We start from the raw sequence: 14,232 nt of genomic DNA on the forward strand, positions 1-14,232 counted from the left end.
ATCTAGACTTATCCACTCTAATTTTTTTTGGTGAATGATTTGTGTGGCAGAAATTAAATTTGTGTAGTATAAGATTTATATGTAAAATAAATATAAATGATAAGATAATAATTTTAAATAATTTTTTAATAATAAAGTCTAAATTTATAATATTGTTGTTTTGATAACTAAGTGCTTGTTTGGCATAATCTATAAAAGACAAAAAGTTAAAAAATTACTAAAAAAACTAAAAAGTTATCACTATTTACAAAAAAAAAATATAAAAACAACAAATTTACATGGGAAAAAAATACATGTCAACTGTGGCCACTGTAGTAATGGTACATTGTGAAGTGATGGTACAAATTTACACAAGCGGTGCACAAAAAAGTTACACAAGACAGTGTTGTTTGGCCTGTGGGGGCCCATCACAGGGTCCCGTTTTGATAAGTTGAACCATTCAATCTGTAGAACTCGTCGAGCACTATATGCCTGCAAAAAAATTATATTAATCGGATATCGATAGCTATATAACAAATCAGTTTTGTATAAAAAATGAACGGTGAACAAATTAATGGTTTAAAAAAAATTGATCCGATGAGATAGCTATCAATATCCGATCAACTTTATTTTTTACAAGTATATAGTACTCGACGAGTTCTACACATTTAACAATTCGGATTGTCAAAACGGGACTCGTGGTGGGGCCCACGGGTCGAACAACACTATCCAATCCACCACACAACTTCAAAGCAACGCAACTAATTGGCTTCCTAAACAATCATTGTCAGTACACACCTAGGGGCATTAGGGGTAATTTGGTAATTTTACTATTTTATACAATATTTTAATACACATTTTTTCGTAAAAAGTCAAAAAGTTATCCCAAACAATCATATTTTTTTCCTCTATTTTTTTATCCAAAAAGTCAAAAAATGTACTTATATAGTTCATTTCAAACAACTCCTAAATAGAGGGAAGAGATGGAGTCATCATTTCGGAGGGAAAAAAGAAAAGCAGTAAAATGAGAAAAATGTTTTATAGCTCTAAAATAGTTTTAATTTGCCTTTTATCTTACTATGTTTTGTCTTCTTTTTTTTTTAAATGCTTTGAAGATTTAATTCTCGAGTTCTTAAGCTAGCTCTAATGAGCTGACAGTGGATTCCATCCACTGTGGTGTGATATTTTAATCTTGATTTTATTTTTTCCTTCTTATTATGTAATTAGTGCTCCATTGGAGTAGCAAAATTAATATTCTGAATTATTTTTTTTTATTTTTTTATTTTTTTTTTAAATTGCCAGCTCAGTAGAGCTACTCTACGGGAGCTCTCTATCAATACTGGTAAAATATAGGGGTATCTACGTATAGGTCCTAATAAGTGGACTTATTGTCTAATAGGTCCTATGGAAAAAATTTGTCATAAAGAAAGTCACTAATTGTAAGTTTTAGCGACAATTTATACAAATCATAAGAAAAAAAAATCACTAATTATTAATATTTAGCGACACATATAAAAAATTGTCACAAAAAAAATTATTTTTAGCAACAATTTTACCAAGACTTATTTTCAATAGGATTTGATGAGAATTAAATCTAACTATAAGGACCTATTGGTAGTTTACTCAAAAATGAGGTATCTACGTGTAGGTCCTAATAAGTGGACTTATTGTCTAATAGGTCCTATGGAAAAAATTTGTCATAAAAAAACGTCACTAATTGTAAGTTTTAGCGACAATTTATAAAAGTCGTGACAAAAAAAGTTACTAATTGTCAATTTTTAGCGACACATAAAAAAATTGTCAAAAAAAAATTTATTTTTAGCAAATAATCTGGAGGAGGCTACACTGACCAAGATAAGCCCTCTGATGATTTCATCAGTATAATAATCTGGATGTGACTCTTGCAAGGAAAGCAAATGATCGATCATGGTGTTCTTACTCTTGTCACGCATGTGCTCATTGATCAAATCTTGCAGGAAAGCGTCCATTTTCTTATGAATTCTTCCCAAATTTTTCTCTGAGCCCTGATAATCAATCCACGTAAAACCGGTAAGAAATCACCGGGGTTCGACGCACCGCCATACTTGAACGCCTCGATCACGAGCTCCCGGAACTCCTTGGCCTCCTCGTTGTTCGACAAGTCATCATCGTAATACCGCTTTCCGGCGATCATTCTCATGACGATGTTGAAGGTCAGCTCGTAAAACTTGGATTTCAATTCGACTTTTTTGAAATCATGAGACGAGTTTTGGGACAATCTGAGGAGTAAAAGCTTGATTTCGTCTTGCCTGATGGATAAGAAGGCATTGAGGCGCCTGGTGGAGAAGATTTCCACCGCCATGATGCGGCGGAGGTTGCGCCAGAGGTCACCGAAGGAGGCCGCAACGATGGTGGTGTAGTTGTAGCCCAAGTACTTGCCGAAGGCGACGCGAGGGCGGTTGGCTAAGACGACGTCGTTCTTGGTGAAGCATTCCTCCACAGCGGATGGTGAGGATACAACCACCACGAGGTGTGAACCGAACCGGAGGGAGAAGACGGACCCGAGGTTTTGGGAGAGTTGGTGGAGAGTGCGGTGGAGAGGTTGTTTGAGGAGGTGGAGGTGACCGATCACCGGAAGAGCCGGTGGGCTTGGAGGGAGATTCTTCTGTGTTCTTGCTTTCGATAAGAACTTGAAAGCAACAATAAGTAAGAAAACAGAGAGAGATATGTATGGCAAAGTAACTCCCATGTCTGGTTGATTAATCTGTAATGAAGATTGGATTATACTTCTTTTTTTTAGGATGGATTTGAATGAATATATATAGTGTCAGTGTGTACGGCAAATGGTTATGATTTTGATTTGCTGCATCTATTTGATGGATATTGAATTTTTTTTTGCTTTAATCGACTATGATATATATTTTCTAAGCATCATTTTAGTGTTTAGTGAGAGATTTGAGAATAAATTTAGAAAATGAAAAAAAAAATGTGTAAAATTAAGTGACTTATAAACATATTTGATTCAAATTTCACTTATTTTTTTCTTTTACTTCATAAATATTTCAATCAAACACAACGTTAATAGAGATGGTCACAGCAAACCCATAATCTTTTTTTTTAACTTCATTTTTAATTTTTTTTATTTATTTATTTAGTAATATGATCACGTCTTACTGTTACGTAGGCATCCTCATGCATCCATAATCATTTTTTTCAACTTCATTTTTAATTTATTTATTTAGTAATTTGATCACGTCTTACTGTTACGTAGGCATCCTCATGCATTAGTTGTTGAGGAAAGTTACCTCCTAATTTTAAGTTTAGGAATAGATTATTTTAATAATTTTTAAATTTTTTAGTTAAAATATGAGTTAAAAAATTCATATATTTCAAATAATTTTTATTTTTATAAAAAGACGTGTAAAAATAAAGAGAAATTTTGACTTTTTAATTTATTATTATTATTTTGTTTTTTGGATGAATTTTTTACTTTTAGGATAAAATATTGAGTTGCAAAATGAGGGAAATGAGTTGATTTTTTGACTTTTTAATTTTGACTTTTAGACTAGACAAAAAATCTCGTTTGGAATATGTTTTTTTATGACTTTTTGGTTTTTTTTATTTTTTTAATTGACTTTTAGACTAGGCAAAAATTGAATTTTTACGACTTGCAATGCATGCCGTAAAAACTCTTTCATGGCATGCACACAAATGCCGTTATATGACATGTCGTAGAAAGTTGAGCGTCATTTACAGCATGCAAGTAAAGTTGTAAAAAGTAATGATTAAATATTAATGACATATTTTGTATGTCGAATATAATTTTCGACAATGCTACGTAGCTCAAATTTTGTGGCTCAAAAGTGGCTCAAATGGCCAAAACGACGTCGTTTTGAGTACAGAACAACATAAAAATGGCCAAAACGACGTCGTTTTGGCCATTTGAGCCACTTTTGAGCCACAAAATTTGAGCTACGAGACATTTTCCTATAATTTTTTACGACATTTTTGTCATGCCATAAATCATCATATTTTTCATGACATAATTTTTCATGCTGTAAAAAGTTATTTTTAATATATTTATTATATACTTTGTATGCTGTATATAATATTTTTCGACATTTTCTTGCATGTTATAAATCATCACTTTTCACGACATGGTTTTGTATGCTGTAGAAAGTCATTTTTAATATATTTATGACATACTTTGTATGCCGTATATGCTATTTTACAGCATTTTCTTGCATGTTATAAATTATTACACTTTTCATGACATTATTTTATATGCCGTAGAAGGTTATAACTGAGAATAATTTTCATCAATAAGATAATAACTGAGAATAAAGAAAACAAAAGCAGATTGGACCTACTCTTAAACCCCATCTGAATTTGTTTTGATCCATCACAGTCCTTCCTAAACAAAGAAAATGAATATTAAAGACAATGACAAACAATTTGAGAAATGTATAATGGAGAAATTAAGGACCAAATAGTATTTGATATATACATTTACAATATTATAGTATAACGTTTTCTTGAGATTAACCCGTGTTTTACATCAACAAACTAACAAGCAGCCAACCAACCATTCCACAAAATGATTATAAAAGAAAGGACAATATTTCAGCTATACTTTATATCCTAATCCATGCAAATTCTATTTACAATGAAGTTAATGCGAATGAGATATAAAAAATAAAAAATAAATAAATAAAAAATGAAGTTGAGTGAAGAAAGATTGGTTTAACTTTTCGATCTTGGTGCCTATAACAAGCAATATGGGCTTTGAGTCATGCAATTGTCACGAATAAGGGCAAGATTGCATTCAGACAATTCCTAGATAGACAATCCATTAAGCTGCAAGGAGATAAGATATGCCACTGATTGAAGGCTTAAAGGAAGTTTGGTAGACCACGACACATCAAGTAGTTAATTTAAAATATTGGGGCAAGAAACGGCTTGTAAAAGATCAATGGTGCTTCCAAAGATAATGTAGGAACAGGTTGAAAAGAAAGTAGGATGGAAAATGTTATCCTGCTCTAGCTAGCTCTAATATTTTCATTGAACCATCAACAAGAAGTTTCAATCACCGCCATGAATTATGGAACCAGGTTAATTCACTTCAAATGCCATTGAAAAACTGGCTTGGAACATTAAGCCAGACAATATCACCTAGACACCTGCTCAAGTCATTTTGTGCAAACAGGAAGAAATATGCCTCTCCAATAAGTGGGTACCCAAACAGAGGAGAAACACCTCATCTTCAATACATAAATGTACTAGTGGTTAATTCCCATCTAATAGTGATAGAGAACACAGTGGTGTTTTGTGCATTGCAGTTTATGTATCAAATCCTGTTCTCTCTTTTGTCGCACAATCCTTCCCTTATCTACATCAAGTTTCACAAAAACTTAAGCAAATCTCTAAAAATCTACTCTAAAATGAAACATCATACAAGACAGCAAAAAGTAATAAGACCTGAAAGACATCACAGAACAATGCCAAAAAGCAAGATTGTCTTCTGTATTGAACATGAGAAATGTTGGAAGAACTGTAATTAACAAAACCCAATTGTGCTAGCTGGCAAGGCTCTGTATACATTCTCCGAAAAATGTTGGAAGAACTGTAATTAACAAAACAAATGACTAAGCACTCCAGCAAATGAAGTTTGTCATGTAAGCAAGAGGTTATATTTCCTTACCTTAATGAGCTTATTGGTAGAAGCAGACTTTATGGTTAGGGTATCTAAACCAGGAAAAATCCAAACCAAGCCATCCACAATTGTTGAACAAGTGGTTGATAATGCACTTATTATCTCTAACTTCAAATGCTTCAGAGCAGGTAGTGGAGGGAGCAAGTTTTCACTCAATTCTCCAGGAAAAATTATGGCCTTCAAAAAGTCACATAACAAGAAAATCATAACTAATAAAAAACATATACAATATGACCCCAAAATAAAAATAAAATACAAAAAAACAAATTATTCTTGCAGATTTTATATATGATATTTTTGAAACAATTTGTCACCTTGAATGGTCTTTTGGTTTGAAACAAGAAGACCCAAATATAATTGTATATGTTATAAGGGAAAGAGAGAGAGAGAGAGAGAGAGAGAGAGAGAGAGAGAGAGAGAGAGAGAGAGAGAGAGAGAGAGTATTTTTATAGAGAAGTTAAACAGAACAATGTAACATTTTTTAAATAAAAAAAAAAATTCACAAGTAGAATTTTTGAACAAAAAATCCATCCAGATTGACGTTACTGTGCTTATTTTAGAACTTGAACCACAATTTGTAATGGCTTATTTTAAAGTTTGAGCCACAATGATTGGCATTTTAGTTTGAAAGAAAAATAATTATAGGTTGTGTTTGAATTATAAATTTAAGTAAAAATTTAAAAGATAAAAAAAATAAATAAGTAAGCATAATGTGAATGAAATATAAGTTTAAATTTTTTTCTCCATTTTTTTCCTTCTTTCTGTAAATTCTTACACAAGTCTATGTTCCAAATACAATTATGATCTAAACACAACATAAAAATCACATAATTCTATATGTGAATTCTTTATATAATTGCTCTTATGCAAATTAAGGACCTAAGGAATGATGTGTTCCAAATTTATTTGGATATGATCCCTACCGCACACAATTTTCTGTACACTATATGTCACGATCCAAACCCGCCCCTGTAGGTTTAGCATCGTAATTGGCCAGTAATCCTTGAATTACCGAAGGCCTTTGAACAGATTAACAAAATTAAGGAGCTAGCGGAAGCTAATACAAAAAACTTTATATACATAACCGGTAGTCAACCATACATTATACCTACACACATTACAGTATTCTAAGTACAGCCAACGACATCAAATCAAGTCTTAAATAAACAGAAACCACAGAACTTAAACACAGGACGTTTCGGGAACCTCCGCGTGAGGCACAATGGTTGGCTGACAACAAAACACAAATCCAGACAAAAGCCTTCAGGCTCGGGCTACAGAATGCTCACCTATACATATATATACACACAATGAGCTAAAGCCCAATGAATAACATTAAGGTAAAGGGGTTAGTGAACGAAATCCGAATATATCATAAGCGTAAAACAGATCATAGCATAATCATTCTCGTATCAAAACATAATAATGGTACATCTCATAGAACACATCACAGAATGTCTTCCTACTAGAGTAATCGGTTCCGGATACCGATTAAACACATATCACCACAATGAAGTGGCTAACGAGAGCTCGTAAACTTGTATGTCATGGACCCACATTTTCATGCCGTCCCCCATGAATTGGGACTATCTATGGATGCCATAATAGATTTCAAACTTGGAATATTCGTTCACGAAAACAGATATCATTTCAGAAATCAGAACTTATCATATTTCATTTGGAACGTAATTCATATGAACGTATCTTTACAATAACGTTACTCACAGTGGTTTCCTGCAATGGTCAATCAACCCTCGAGTCTTGACCTACAACCACAAAATACATAACACAAGCATGTCTTATCATTGCGCATTCAAGTGGCCATTAAGGCTTAGCTCTCATTACATTGGTTCTTATTCTTTCTTATCACATTGCCTAAAACACACACACTTGCAGTCTCGGAACTTGGTACATTCTTTTCTTAGTGTGTTTTTAATCCATAACCTCATTACTATGGCTTAATTAAGGCTTAGGAATGCCTAAGATGCAATGAGGATGCCAAAATATGCCTTGGAACACTTAGGCAAAATTTCTAAAAATAAGGTCCACGCTCGAGCGTAGCTTTCCTCGCTCGAGCGGACATGCAAAATGTGAATGGTCGCTCGAGCGCACATTCCTTCACTTGAGCGATCTGTAAAAGACATGAAACTTCTGGGAGCTTGCAATTCCGCTCGAGCGGAGTGCACGTACTTAAATTGGTCGCTCGAGCGTAAACTCTCACGCTCAAGCGTAGATGCAAATTCTGAAATTTCCAAATTCCACCTTCAAAACACATCTCTTGGGCCCCAAAACTTGAGATAACATAGTAAACTTGTAAAACATGAAGAATTACGAATTTTTTCATAAAATCATGGCCCAAGAGTTTGTTAAAAACTCACAATTTCAACTTAAAACATGATAAATGTTCATGAACACAACATGCATGGGTTTTCTTGGTCTTGAGCTTCCCAAAACATGATTAAACACCACAAAACAACTTGAAACTTGATGATTTCCCCAAATGAAGATGAATTTCAAACATGCAAGAGAGGATTCATGGAAATCATGCTCAATTTGTAAAGGAATAGACATGTATACAAAACTTTTCAATCTCTTTGCTCCAAAACTCATAAAACTTGTAAATTGAGCTCATAAGCTCCATGCATGTAAGAAATCCCTTTTCAAAATATGAATTCAAGGTTCAAAACATGATAATTCAATCATGGATGATATGAATCATGTTCAAAATGATGAAATTAAACTAAACTAAGCATGCATGTATGAATTAACTCTAAATTCATCATCTTTGGTCCAACTCTTGTACACAATCATAAATTCTTCTTGAAATGATCTACTTGATGGTTAAAACTCATAATTAAGTCTTAAATCCTTACCTAGAGTCTTGAATTACTCTTGTTCTAGCACAGTCTTTGATCAATTCAAGCTATAGCCTTCAATTTCTCCTTAATCTCTTCTTATCTCTCTCTAGAATTGTGCTCCCTCTCTCTCTAAAATGTCTCACCAGATTTTTCTAATCAAGGGATAAAAGAAAATGAGCTCAAAATGAGCTTATATCTCATATATATGTTTATGGTGCTAAAACACATTAATTAGAATATTAGGCTAACCAAACATGACTTAATGAATCAGATTGAATCAATTTTTAATAAAATTTTCCATATGGTTCTGAAAATTTCAACTAACATATCGGTGAAGTCAATTTCGGTTTCAGGTGCCGATAAGGCTTTCAATTTACATATTAAAGTAGAATTCCAAACATATATTTCTATAAGTAACAGATAGAAAGCCAAAATCATACAAAGTGCAGAATAAACACATAATTTATTTTAATCCTCTCATTAACATTATTAAATACGGATTAGTGGCTAATTACGGATAGGGGTTGTTACACTATACTTCCCAAATTATTGTAAGAGTTGATTTATTTTGAAATGAATGGCCCTAATTAAACCATATCATTAATTCTCTATAATTTGTGTTTGTATAGTCTTACCAAAAAATATAGAATGGACGAAAAAGTCTACATGAACTATCAGTAGCGAAGTCAGAAATTCAAGGTAGAAGGGGCACATATTACACATCGTTGAAAAGAAAAGAAAAATCCACGATATAAGGGAAATGGTGTAAATATGAAAAACTCAGGGGGCATGTGACCTCCCTAGGCTCAAGGACTTGAGGTTTGGAATTAAAACCTCGATGTGTTGTAAGTCTTTACAGAACTCAACACACAAGTACTCAATCAATGGGCAGCTTTTGAATTAGTTTCTTGAAAACATTGTCTCTGATCTTGGATTCACTCAGAGTCAGTTTTTTTAAACAAGGTAGGTTTATAGAACAACTGGGTTGGATGTTACAGTACTCCAAATACAATACAGTGATTGATTGAGCAACAATCACTACATTGTCAACACAAGCGTTAAATTCAGTTAAATTCGGTTAAAGCATTAAAGTCTATCACAATAGTTAAGTTCAGATCATCAGATCGACAACACAAGCATAATCATAATGTCAATCTTCAGCAAGGAATATCAAATTCAGCAGCAATTCATTCCACTAAACCACCGTAAAATCATAAAAATCTCGAAATGCAGGCGAAAATCAACATGTAAGAACCAGAAAGCAAGAGCTAGAGAGAGAGAGAAGATACCGTGAAAACGTTCTTCGAAGTAGACTTTGACTAAAGCGATCGCAAAGAGGACCTTTTTGTTCAATCCCAAAACGTGCAATCACAGAAGTGAAAACACATTCAATAAGGGCATGAAAACCCTAGAAATCAAAATCAAAGAGAGATGAGAGAGGAGAATCAGAACACATAAATTCAAGGCTTAGAATCGAATTAATCTAAGAGATATGCAAACACCGAATTAATCGAATCCGTGGAAGGGGCTTGGAATCAGAATTGAACTCTAAGCTCGAAGTGGCAGCAGTTGGTGGTGGTCGATGGTGGTGCTCGTGTGCTTGTGTGAATGCAAAATCTGTGTCGCTTTCATTTCAAATGCAAAGAATGTATGAAGATCTATCAGGGGATTTGAAGGTTTGGTTCGTTTTCTAGGGTTTTGAAGGAGGAGGAGTGAAGAAGAGAGAGGGTTGGGTTTTTGTCACGACCCAAACCCGCCCCTATGGGTTTAGCACCATAACCGGCCAGTAATCCGAGATTACCGAAGGTCTGCTTAACAGTAAGACAGTACTACAGAGTATAGGGGCATGGCGGAAGCCAAAACAGTAAATAAACAATGTCCAATGAGTTGTGAGCCTGTATGCAAAAAGATTTTTCAGACGTATATACATGAACAGTACAAAACAGTATGTACAACATTTACAGTCGATCAGAATAAGGACCTAATCCCTGTTAAATAGTACAGTACAGTGCTATCAGTCTATACAGTTATTACAAAACAGATACAGAGATGGACGAGGGAAATTAAAACACCCCTAAGCCATAGCTTGGCAGGCTCAGAACCTCGCAGTGAGGCACAGTGGCTGGCTTAACAAAAAAGGAGTCTAACCCACGCTCCTATCTCCGGTCTGGTGCCTGTACACCTACATATATATATAAACAGTGAGCTAAAGCCCAGTAAATAACATAATGCGTAAAGAGGTTAAGAATGAATGCCCTTACAATATTGAAAACAATCATTTCAATCAGTATATCAGTTATTCAGTCATTACAGTCATATGTGATACATCCATTAGCATAACAGTACAGTAAATAGTAGGTCTTAAAAGACCGAGCAGTCAATGATGGCCATTAGTAATGGTTCCAAACATGGAAACCGACAGAGATCTCTGTAATAGTAGCAATAATAGTAACAGTAGTTGCTAAGGATGCCACAATACAGTTCAGAATAGAGGACATACATTCGTTCAGTTAATAGTAACAGTTCAGAAAGCAGTTCAGTTAACAGTCAGAAAATATTCATCTTTGAACATATCTTTACACAATTGTTACTCACAAAGTTCTGGGCTACAGTTAAGCTAGAACGCGTCCTTAGATGCCAACCCTACACAGTTTACAGGATGAACACAAACTAAGTTCACATACGGGAAACAAAGACGTAGTCCCTACTTAGACTCGGTGTGGTTCTACATCTATATCCTTATTAAGATGCCTTAAACTAGGCCTGAGAATGCCTAGGATGAAATGAGGATGGAAAGATGCACTTTAAAAGCATTTTCAGAAAACAGGGGTCATGCTTGAGCGTAGGTTACTCCGCTCGAGCGGACATGCAGACAAAGGTGTTCGCTCGGGCGTAGACTTACCCGCTTGAGCGTTCTGCAAAACAGTTAAAAGTGCTGGATAGGTGAAATTCACGCTCGATTGGGTGCTCGACACCCGCTCGAGCGTAAAACACAAGGTCTCGCTTGAGCATAAATTACCCCGCTCGAGCTGACTTAAAAGCAGAACAAAATGCTAGGAGCACGATTCCCACGCTCGAGCGCCAATCACCCCACTAGAGCGTGAGTTCAAAATCTGGAATTCCCAAATTTGAACCTCAAGCTCAAATTCAACTTTAGATGCATCAAAACCATACTATTTGGGCCAATTTTCCAGAAAACATTCCAAAACTCAAAGTTTAACATGATTCAAAGCTCAAATGTAAAATCAAAGCCCCAAAGGAAGATCAATTGAGACCAAATTGAAACTAAATTTCATGAATATGAAGAACATGCAAACATGCATGAATTTAACCAATTCAAAGCTTCCAACACTTGCTCTAATGAGCCAATTCTTACAAAATCAAGATGAAATCATGGTCTACTCTCAAAACATGGACATGCATGTGAGGAATTATGAACTACAACCTCATAACTTCAATATATATATACATGCATGCAACAATTAAGCTTCAACATAACAATTTGAGTCATAAATTGGCTCTAGTCTTCAACTTTGCTCTAAACCATGCAAGAATCAATTTAAACACAAGAATGAGAAGATGAATTTCTACCTTAAGTCTTGTATTCAAGTATAGAAACTCAATTGCACAAATCCTTAACAATTTCTTCAAGTTCTCTAGCCAATTCTCCAAGTTGAACTCAATTCCTCACACTCCCTCACTCTAGTCGGCTATGGGACTCAAAATGGCTCAAGAAGTATGTTTGAAGAAGGCTCAAATGTGTTTAGATAGTGGGCCACTAGTGTGGCATTTTGGTGAATTAAGTCAATTGGTGCAATTTATCAACGTTTAATCTAATTTAAGCATACCAAATCACATTTCGGATAAATACACCATAAAATCACATAAATTCTAATGATCATAAATCATCAATCAATTTCGGATTCGGCCGCTGATAAGGCCTTCAATTTGCAGTTTAAAGGATAAAACATGAACAGATAATTAAACAGTCAAACAGATAGAGTTACAATTTAACTAATATACTCAATCAATTCGGCTTCAGTTTTCAGTCAGTCAGTCAATTAACATATTTAGCCTCAGTTTAACAGTAATCAATGGCTTATCAGTAAACAGTGGTGAGGGTTATTACAGTCTCCCCTCCTTATAATGAGTTTAGTCCTCTAAACTCGAGTTACCTTCATTCTGGAAGAAAATAGGATTCAGAGGAAACAGTTTAGGATATCTCTTGGCCATGTCATCTTCCCTTTCCCAAGTGGCATACACGCCACCATGGTTTTGCCAGTCAACTTTCACTAACGGGATTTCTTTGTTTCTCAACTTCTTAATCCGTCTGTTTACAATCTGAATAGGCCGTTCCTCGTAAGTGTAGTCATCACTCAGCATTACACGAGTAGGCTCTATCACATGGAAAGGATCCTGGAGGTAGTCCCTCAACATAGAAACATGGAAGACGTTATGCATATGCTTCATTTCAGGAGGAAGCGCAACTTAATACGCCACCAGATTGATTTTCTCCATAATTTCATACGGTCTGACGTATCTCGGCACCAGCTTGCCCTTAACTCCAAAACAAGTCTGGCCTTTCATCGGTGTCACTTTCACAAAAACGTGATCACCCACTTCATACTCTCTGTCCTATCTTCTGACATCCGCATAACTTTTCTGTCGGCTCTGTGCAGTTTTCAGTCTCTGTTGTATCAGTTTTACTTTCTCAGTCGTTTCATATACGATCTCGGGCCCAAGCAAAGGCCCATCTCCAACTTCTGCCCAACAAATCGGAGATCGATAACTGTTGTTGTAGGTGAATTCAGCTAATGGCAAATGGCTTTCCTAGTTTTCCTGAAAGTGAAGGACACACATTCTCAGTAAACCCTCCAGAGTCTGGATGGTCCTTTCTGACTGGCCATCGGTCTGAGGATGATAGGCACTACTCAGTCTCAGTTCAGTACCCAATGCAGTCTGTAAGCTTTGCCAAAATCTCGATGTAAACTTCGAGTCCCTATGAGAAACAATGGACACAGGCACTCTATGCAGTCTAACAATCTCATCAATATAGAGTATAGCCAATTTATCTGCGTTATAAATTGTTTTGACAAGTAAAAAGTAAGCAGATTTAGTCAGCCTATCAACTATAACCCAAATTGAGTCCATACCTTTACTGGAGCGAGGCAATCCCACAATAAAATCCATGGTAATATGTTCCCATTTCCACTCCGGTATAGGTAAGGGTTGCAGTAAACCTGCGGGTCGTTAATGTTCAGCTTTGACTTGTTGGTAATGAAAACATTTCGATACAAAATCAGCAATTTCTTTCTTCATTCCCGGCCACCAAAAATTCAATTTCAAATCTTGGTACATTTTTGTGTTCCCTGGGTGGATAGACAGTTTTGAATTGTGGCCCTCTTGCAGAACTCTTCTTTTCAGTTCAGTATCATTTGGTACACACAGTCTTCCCTGAAATTTCAATACATTATTTTCAAATTTGAAACCCGGTCTCGGTTTAGATTCCTGTTCTTCGATGATCTTCTTCAAGAAGTCATCCTGTTGCTGTTTCTCTTTAATCTCTTCAATCAGTGCTGGTTGAGCAGAAATAGCAGCTATTGTTCCACCTTGTTCTCGCAAAACAATTTCAATTTTAGATTTTTCAAGGTCACAAAGCAACTCTTTCTATCCGGTGAGTAAACAAGCTAAGTTCCCAATCGA

General features: G+C 35.2%; 1 long non-coding RNA gene and 1 pseudogene across 3 annotated transcripts; both read right to left on the reverse strand.

Annotated features, from left to right (window-relative positions):
* Positions 1-1,824: 1,824 nt before the first annotated feature.
* On the reverse strand, positions 1,825-2,716 carry LOC114297578 (cytochrome P450 81Q32 pseudogene; annotated as a pseudogene). The gene has a single exon (XR_014329154.1). The product of XR_014329154.1 is annotated as a cytochrome P450 81Q32 pseudogene (transcript).
* Positions 2,717-5,457: 2,741 nt separating this feature from the next.
* Positions 5,458-10,257, reverse strand: LOC114258441 (uncharacterized). 2 transcript variants are annotated; one of them, XR_014329156.1, is made up of 4 exons: positions 10,032-10,257; positions 9,819-9,937; positions 5,660-5,848; positions 5,458-5,581 (listed from the first exon to the last, which is right to left on the reverse strand). It is a non-coding gene; the product is annotated as an uncharacterized LOC114258441 (long non-coding RNA). The 2 variants fall into 2 exon arrangements; XR_014329155.1 differs by lacking the exon at positions 10,032-10,257 and having other exon boundaries at positions 9,819-10,004.
* Between the last annotated feature and the right edge of the window lie 3,975 nt (positions 10,258-14,232).

The sequence above is a fragment of the Camellia sinensis genome, chromosome 5 (genome assembly GCF_055761805.1).
Source record: "Camellia sinensis isolate YWXY chromosome 5, ASM5576180v1, whole genome shotgun sequence".
NCBI classification, from domain to species: Eukaryota; Viridiplantae; Streptophyta; class Magnoliopsida; order Ericales; family Theaceae; genus Camellia; species Camellia sinensis.